Genomic DNA, 8420 nt, shown 5'->3' on the forward strand with positions numbered 1-8420 from the left:
CATCATTTACAAGGGCCAGTTGTCATCCACTATCAAAGTTTGTGCTGGTTATTGTATGATCTCTGGGCCATACTGCCATGTCCATCCCAAACCTTGGTGCCCCATGATCCTGTCGTGGGGCTCTGAGATGCTGCCTCAGGTTCCTTCAGTGAAGCAGGAGAGGTTCGTGGTCCCACGGCCCAGTGGAAGAATCAACTGCTGCAGTTTAAAGCCTTTTCCAGCCGATCCTGTTGTCTGTTTCCTTTGGGGCCTGCACACCTGTGTCAGCCTCAGAGTACTCCCCCACCTGGGCACTCACAGGGTCAAGTTCAATGGAGACTTATTGTTCCTCAGGGATTATTTAGCTTTGTGTTCTTGCTTTTGTTAGTAGTTGTCTTTATTCCCTGTGTAAGTTTTCCATGGTTTGTTCTGCGTACAGGAAACAGCCACCCACACGTGACTGTGGTCTCAGCTACTCTGGATGTTGTACTAAATCTGTAAAGGATTTAAGGAAAATGGACAGTCTTAAAATTTGTCCTCCTGAAAACACATAACATACAATTCTGTTTGAGACTTCTTTTTCCCAAGGCGCTCAGGAAATTCTTCTTGTTGCCTTTGTATAGACTGAATACATTTTTCTAAGGTTTCTTTGTAACTACATTTTTCATATCGTTGCTTTCATTTATGGTGTGTTTTCTATTACATGGTTTGAGTATTGTCAATTCTTCCAGACCAGTCTCTTGATTTTGCTGTGTTGATCATTTTATGCCAGATTTCTGAAGTTAGTTTTCTGTGTCAGTGTTTTCTGTGCCTGTTTCCTAAGAATTTTAATTCGAGGATCAAATGCTTACTGTGATATTTTGTTTTTCATTATTGCACTTTTATTCATTTTGCATTGGTGCATGTAACTCTGTACTGGCTATGTGTTCTTATCCAAATTTTTTCCTAGTTTTTAAATTAGTAGACTTGTAAAAAGTTGTTTTAATTGACAGATCCTAGCTTTATAATGTTGTGTTGTTTCTGCTATACAACAGGATGAATCAGCTCTACCTATACATATTCCTCCTGCCTGATGAGACTTCCTCCCACCCCCTCATCTCAGCCCTCCAGGCTGTCACACAGCACCAGGCTGAGCTCCCTGTACTATATAGCAGTTCCCCGCCAGCTATCTTTTGTACACATAGGACTTGATGTTTGTCAGTGCCACGCTCTCAATTTGTCCTACACATGCCTTCCCCTGCTGTATCCACAGGTGCATTCTCCACATCTGTGTCACTATTCCTGCTCTTCAAATAGGTTCGTGAGTACCTTTAGTACTTTCCATGTATATGCATAATGTACGTTACTTTTCTGTTTCTAACTTACTTCTCTCTGTAAACAGGCTCTAGGTGCATCCACCTCACTACAAGTGACTTAAATTAGTTCCTTTTTATGGCTAATATTCCACTGTATGTGGCTACCACAACTTGGTTATCCAGTCATCGGTCAGTTGAAGTCTGCTTTGCTTCCGCGTCCTGTCTATTGTAAGCAGTGCTGCAATGAACACTGGATACAGGTGTCTTTTCAATGATTCTTTTCTCAGTTTATATGCCCAGGTTTTCTATTGCTGGGTCATATGGTAGTTTTAATTCTAGTTTTAAAGGAATCTCCCCAGTGTTCTGCATATTGGCTATATCAATTTCCATTCCCCACCTTTTCTCTAAACTCTCCCCAGCATTTACTGCTTGTACAGTTTTTGATGATGGCCATTCTGACCTGTATGAGGTGACATCTCATTGTAATTTTGATGTGCATTTCTCTCATGATGAGCGATGTAGCTCCTCTTTTCACGTGGTTATGAGTTTGTTGCCCCTCTGTATTTCTTTTTTAAAGAACAGATTTAGGATTGGAGAAAATTCAGCAGATAGAATAGAGAGGTCCCATACAGCCACTCTCTTCCTCCACTTGGTATCTTCTATTATTAACATCTTGTATTGGTTCAATGGATACAAGTTCTTTTTTTACAGTTGATCAACTAATGTCAATATGTTATTATTAACTATTGTCCATTGTTTACAATACATTTTACTTTTTGTGTTTTACAGTTCTTTATTGTTTGAAAGATGCATGATAGGATCAACTCAGCCAACACGGTGTCGTGCTGAGGAGTGTGAATGCCCTATGGATCTCCCATGCTCCATCTGTTCATCCCTCAAAACCTCACTTGGAACTCCTGACAACTACTCAACGTTTTACTCTTTCTGAAGATATGAATTTTCCAGACTGTAACACTGATGGACTCATACAGTATGTAGGCTTTTTATACTGGCTGCTTCTGCTAATCAATATAGTTTGAATTTTCTGTATAACTTGTTATGGTTTGAAATGTTTTCTTCCAGGACTGAATAGCATTCCATGTAGCTTACCATAGTTTGTTTACCCACTCGTGTACTGAAGGTCATCTTTGGTGATTTCAGTTTTCGGCAGCTATGACTTATTCTGCCATTAAAATTTGGTTGAAGGTTTTTGGATGGGCTTAAAGTTTTGGCTCTTTTGAGAAAATACCTTAATGTTCTTTGTTAGATCATATGATAAGACTATATTTAGCTTAAAAGAATTTGCCAGACAGTTTCCAAAGTATCAGTATCACTGCCTTCCCTTTAGCAATGAATTCATTTTCAGGTAGTTTGCCTGTTTCCTCTTCATTGATTTGGACTTCTATGTTTCTGGTTTGTTCCTTCATTTGTGTCGTATTTCTTTTCCTTTTTCATTATTATTATGATTATTATTTTAATTATCATGTTTGAGGTCTCCTTTTCCCAGGCTTCAAGGTTCGTTCTTCCTTTTTGATTCTGCCCTCTAATGGTTGGTCCAGTAGTTTGTGTAAGCTTCTTATAGGGTGAGATTTGTGCTGAGTTTTATGTTTGTTTGTTTGCTTTTTCCTCTGATGGACGAGGCTGAGTAAGGTGGTCATCCTGTCTGCAGATGATCCGGTTTGTATTTTTGTTTCCTTTGTGGTTTAAATGAGGCGTCCTGCACAGGGTGCTATCAGTGGTTTGGTGATGCGGGTCTTGTATTCCTGTGGTTTCCTTTGTGTCAGTTCTCACTATTTGATATCCTAGGGTTAGTTCTCTGGTAGTCTAGGATCTTGGAGCCAGTGGACCCACTCTAAAGGCTCAGGGCTTGACCTTGACTTTTGTGTGCATCTATACATTCTTTTCTGCTGGTCATGTACTCCTGTCCACTCTCAGCTGGTATTCTGCATGCACTTCTGTGTCTGAAAGTGTATTCCTGATGTATCCCTGGAGAGAGATGTATTCCACATCCACCAACTCCTCTTGCCATCTTGTTCCTCCTGGATTCGTGAGAGTCCCTTGGACTGCAAGGAGATCTAACCAGTCAATTCTAAAGCATATCACACCTGAATATTCATTGGAAGGACTGATGCTGAGGCTGAAGCTCCAGTATTTTGGCGATCTAATGTGAAGAACTGACTCATTGGAAAAGACACCGATGCTAGGAAAGATTGAAGGCAGGAAGAGCAGGGGACAACAGAGGATGAAATGATTGGCTTCACCTACTCAATGGACATGAGTTTGAGCAAGCTCTGGGAATAGGTGATGCACAGGGAAGCCTGGCGTGCTGCAGTTCATGGGGTTGCAAAGAGTCAGACATGACCGAGAGACTGAACAGAACAGATGAGTCATCAAAATATTCTTGTCATTCCCATATTTTCTGGATGAGATGAAGCCTTCCCTTGCTGCAAGGCTGATTCCCTTACGGTAGCCAAGAAAGTGTGAGAAAATGTGTTCTCTGTTTGGTTTATCAAGTGTGATCCAGGCACAGATTTCCCTGGGCAAATTATACGAGCGTTAACCAAAACCTTGCAGGCTTCTTGAAATTATCATTGTCCCTGTGAGCCACAAACTTCAGGGAGGATTGACAGAAACAATACAAAAACTGGACCTTGGCAATATAAGAATTAGGAACATGGGGCTTAATGAATTACAAATGTGATGATAATTTTCCTGATTTTTTTGAAAGATTAGTGTCTCCTAAAAATCTTTCATTTTCTAGATATAAGGACATTTCTTAACACAGCAATTTGATAAATGGTACCTTTGTCATTAGAATTGAAACATTAATTTTTCTCTCCCTACTGTATCACTCCAGAAATCAGAAACTCTCAGTGTTCTTATTTTCTTAGGAAAATTGTTATTTTTCAAAAGTTCAGTGAGAATCTGTTCTTATAGCGGGACACAAGTGGAAACAGTGATTACACTACCGAGACTTTGACTGGACTGTCATATTTGACAGACACAGGTAGACTTGGATATGACCAGATTACTTGAGGAAACCAAGGTTAACCATAGGGAGCCATAAAAACCCGTTGGAAAAACAGCCTGGGACCTTGCTGACAGAATTCCCATCAGCCTTACCAGGTGAGTAAGGAAGATCACTTCTGGCAGGCACAGGAACTTTAGGATGTTTTGGGGACTTCAGGAAGAGTGGAATTCATCCAGATCTCTAGGATTGACAACAAGTCTTTGCTATGGCTTCTTAGCCTCAAGAGGCTATGAAAATTTCATTCTGGAGACTCCTTATGAACCGTTCCAGCAAAGCTGATTTGAAAGCGCCTATTTGCAAATTGTTATTCTTACTGTACTTAGATAAATAATCAGGCCAAGTTTATTGAATTTAGACTTCCTTTGCAAAAAATTAGGTCTTAGCTTTCCTGTCTTCAGTAGAAATGAGGGAGATGCTAGACAGAAAAAAAAAATGGTTCAATAGAAAGTGTACTACACTTGTGTGGGTATTAGGTTCTAGTTCTAGTGGTATTACGTTTCCTTGAAGTTTTATTATTTACCTGCAAACTGGGTTGGATCCTGAATTTTTCTAGTGTCCACCCATATCTAGCTGCAACTTTCCTACTAAAATTCCCAATTCTCCCATCCTTTTCATGTGTCTGTGGGAAGATGGTGAGCTCCAAGATACACCTCTGCCGTCTTGATCCGGTCACTCTCCCATTCTTTTGACTTGAATCACTGAGAACTAACATTGCCATTTTCCTGAAGTCCTGCAACGTGAAGCTACAAGACTTGATGCAAAGATCAGAGAAATTGTCACAACACCTTATGTTCAAATAGACTTCATGCCTGTTGCTGTACGAGCCACTCAGAAAGTTAACCTGATCACCCAGAGATATTGCTAACTGTGATAGAGACATTTCAAACTGCAATAGTTGCTTCGGTCCTGACACCTAGAAAACTCCTTGACTGATTACCCCTGGGCTCAGAAACTGGTTTATAACCAGCTCCAATTATTAACATCCACTTTTTTTTTTTGTTTCCATAGAAATGCCTCTTATTAATAACTACCTGATACCGCTTGTACCCTAGACCTTGCTTTGGGAGCCCACCTGCATCACCACCTATTGAAATGAGATACCACTCTTCCAATGAACTGACCTGTTCTCAGAATGATGCAACTGCTGCCATGAAATGAAGGACTCCACTAATCCATTCTCTCTCTCCACAGTGACCAGATCAGCTTTTACCATGTGAGACTTGCAGGCAAGTTTCAGAGGAGGGACCTGTCAAGGCTTAGGGCACTCTGCCCCACACAAATACCACAGTGGCGTATTGATTATTTTGAATTCAAGTTACTTAAGAAACAGCCAACAGAGGAGGGACATTCCACCACCCCCCGATATCTGCCTCCCTGAGAGCAGGAAGTGCATCTCATATGAAGGATGTACTGCCTGCATCTGGAGGCAGAGGGAAACCCTTCTAACCAGAAATAGGCAGTTCAAGCAGAGAAGCCTGTATACACAAACCTTGTTAAGTCTTTCATTTACTACCCTGGGTACAGATTGTGTTTAGATTCCTTACTAGTTGAGTACCTAAAACCTAAGTTGATTTGTCCTGTCGATTCTTCACAAATTGTTTGGTTGTCTACAAAATAAAGAAGCTGCCTGCTTTGCCCCCTTTTTAGGTCCCATTTCTATGACACTTCTTGTGCACATGAATTGCAATTTGTCTCTTTTTCTCCTGTTACCCTGTCTTGTGTCAAGTTTACTAGTAGTCTAACCACAAGAATTCAAAAGGGGTAAAGGGAGGAATGTCCTTCTTCCCCAAACACCTCAAGGGAGTTCACCCTTACATCTCAGAAACTCCCTGGAGATAACGTGCGTAGAATACCAGTCTGTGCACTGGAATGTCCTACATTGAGATAAGAGCAGAGACCTGTAGATTTCTGTCTGTTAGGGGCCAAATTGTGTCCCCTCCACAAATGCATATTGAAAGCATATCTCAGAGTACTTCAGAATGCAAGTGTAGCTAGAAATAAGGTCTTTAAAGCAATGGTTGACTTAAAATGAAGTCATTAGGATGGGCCATAACCCGTGTGACTATAAGAAGAAATTGAGGCACAAAAGGAGACACCAGGGATATATGCACTCAAAAGGAATGCCAAATGAAAAGGGTGGCCATCTGGCAGCCAAGGGGAGAGGCCTCAGGGTAAACCAGCCCTCATCTGGGACTTGCAGCCTCTAGAACTCTGAGAAAATAAAATTCCGTTGTTTCAGCCACTCATTCTGTGGAGTTTTGTTGTGGAAAGCCTAACAAATCAGTACGTTAGCCCAGGTAGAGATTTCTTCCTGGATAGTCTTTTTACTTTCTTGTCATTCCTAAAGGCTATCTCAAGATCTTGCTTATGTGATTGCAGCTCCTTGTTTCTAAAGTTGTATGGGCATAGGCTAGGTCTTGATCTTAGCCTCACCAGAACTAGCATAGAGCCTTTCAAAGAGCAGATGCTCAAAAAATAAAAGAAGACAGTAAGAGGTCTAACTTGTTAAGGTTTAATACCTCCTGCATTTTTCGAGAAGCATATCGAGGTATAAATAATTTAATTTTACAAAACAGAAGACAGAAAAGATGGAGAACAATCAAGGTTGATCATGTTTTGAAATTTTTTTCATTTTATTTTTTCATTCCATTGTCCCAACAGTATTATTGTGGGATTGCTTCCCATTTCGGCAAAAGTCCCTATTTTGATGTCAAATTTTCTTATCTGGATGATTTTTTAAAAGTCTTGGTCTTCAGTAGGCGTGGGAGAAGCTGCTGGACGTGGCCGTGGAACATGCCTGGAAGTGACAGTGGTGCCAGGCCTGGGTGGACCTGTGGCTCGAGCTCTCTTCTCCTCATCTCGCAAAGCTTCTTCATATTGTGATGAGAAGGCACTGGGGACCGTATCATTGACTTTTGCCAAAAATTCCAAGACTTTCATTTTGCTGGTTTCAGCCTGGGCTCGTGGGCCCACAGGAACTCGTAACGTGGAAGATCTCCGTTGGCAACCTGGCGGTACTCCAGGTACTTCATCGTCACAAAGTCTTTGGTGATGAGCTTCCTGGGCTCTCCGTAGATGAAGTGTTTTCTCCCAGCATATACTCGCATCATATTCAAGAATTTCCAGATGTCTTCCTCAGCGGCACAGTGGCCCTTCACGAAGATCACACCCAGAACTGTCATCAAGAGACCGGTCTCAGGTAAGCCCCTACCATCCCACACCCTCCCATTGTTGGGCAAGTACAGTTTGCTGACAAGGTCATAGGAGTGGATGGTTGAATCAGCTTCCTTCAAGTCAACTGCAGAGACAGCCTCGATGTGTTCAGCGGCTCTCTTGAGAATCTTGGCAAATCGGTCATGGTATCTTGGGTGGATAATCTTCAGCATGTTTTCCTTCATGATGGGCTGCTTCATTTTATATTTATGCAGAAGGAACTGTTCCAACGAACTTGTCATGCTGTTCAGAGTATCACTGTAGGTAGAAGATGAGATATCGGAGGAACCTGAATCTTCCTCATCTTGACTGGTATCTTCTTCATCAGATGTTGTGTCAGAAGTAGTTGAAAAAGTGCTGGTAGTAGATGGGGCTTCCGAAGACCCCTGGGAAGTGCTATTTGACCCAGTAGCTGAGGAGCTCTGTGAATTATCTTCTAAAAGAGAAGAGGTAGAGGGAAGCGCTTCCATTATTCCAGCAGGCTGAACTCCCCTGTGACCTTGGAGCTCATATCGGGCCTGGTGGCATTTCTCACAGATGCAGAGCTTATGATTCTGAGCCCGAGGCATGATGCCTGCGCTGGGGGACAATGATTAGAAGCGTGAGTAGGAGGGCAGGTGATAAGGGCACACAGGAAGACGAAGGTTGAATGTGCAGCCGCAGCAGGGAAATACCAGTTTGGTTATCAGGAAGGCTACATTTGTGGTTTTCTTGAGGGCACTGTTCTGAAAACCCCCAGGGTTCCTATTCTCCTAATCAGCTGTCTTTTGGGAAACATATTAAAGGAAATTAGAGTGAACTTTGGGCTTCATCCTGCTACCCCTGCCTCAGGCACGCTGGGGTGACAGAAGGGGCTGGTAGTCTCCTACACAGTCACATCTGTTATTTCACATTCAAGACCA

The 8420-nt window shown here is 42.0% G+C and overlaps 1 pseudogene; it reads right to left on the minus strand.

The window, feature by feature from the left end:
* Positions 1 to 7057: 7057 nt before the first annotated feature.
* LOC129640196 (melanoma-associated antigen B5-like) lies at positions 7058 to 8087 on the minus strand (annotated as a pseudogene).
* Positions 8088 to 8420: the final 333 nt, after the last annotated feature.

Source organism: Bubalus kerabau, chromosome X (genome assembly GCF_029407905.1).
Source record: "Bubalus kerabau isolate K-KA32 ecotype Philippines breed swamp buffalo chromosome X, PCC_UOA_SB_1v2, whole genome shotgun sequence".
Lineage (NCBI taxonomy): Eukaryota > Metazoa > Chordata > Mammalia > Artiodactyla > Bovidae > Bubalus > Bubalus kerabau.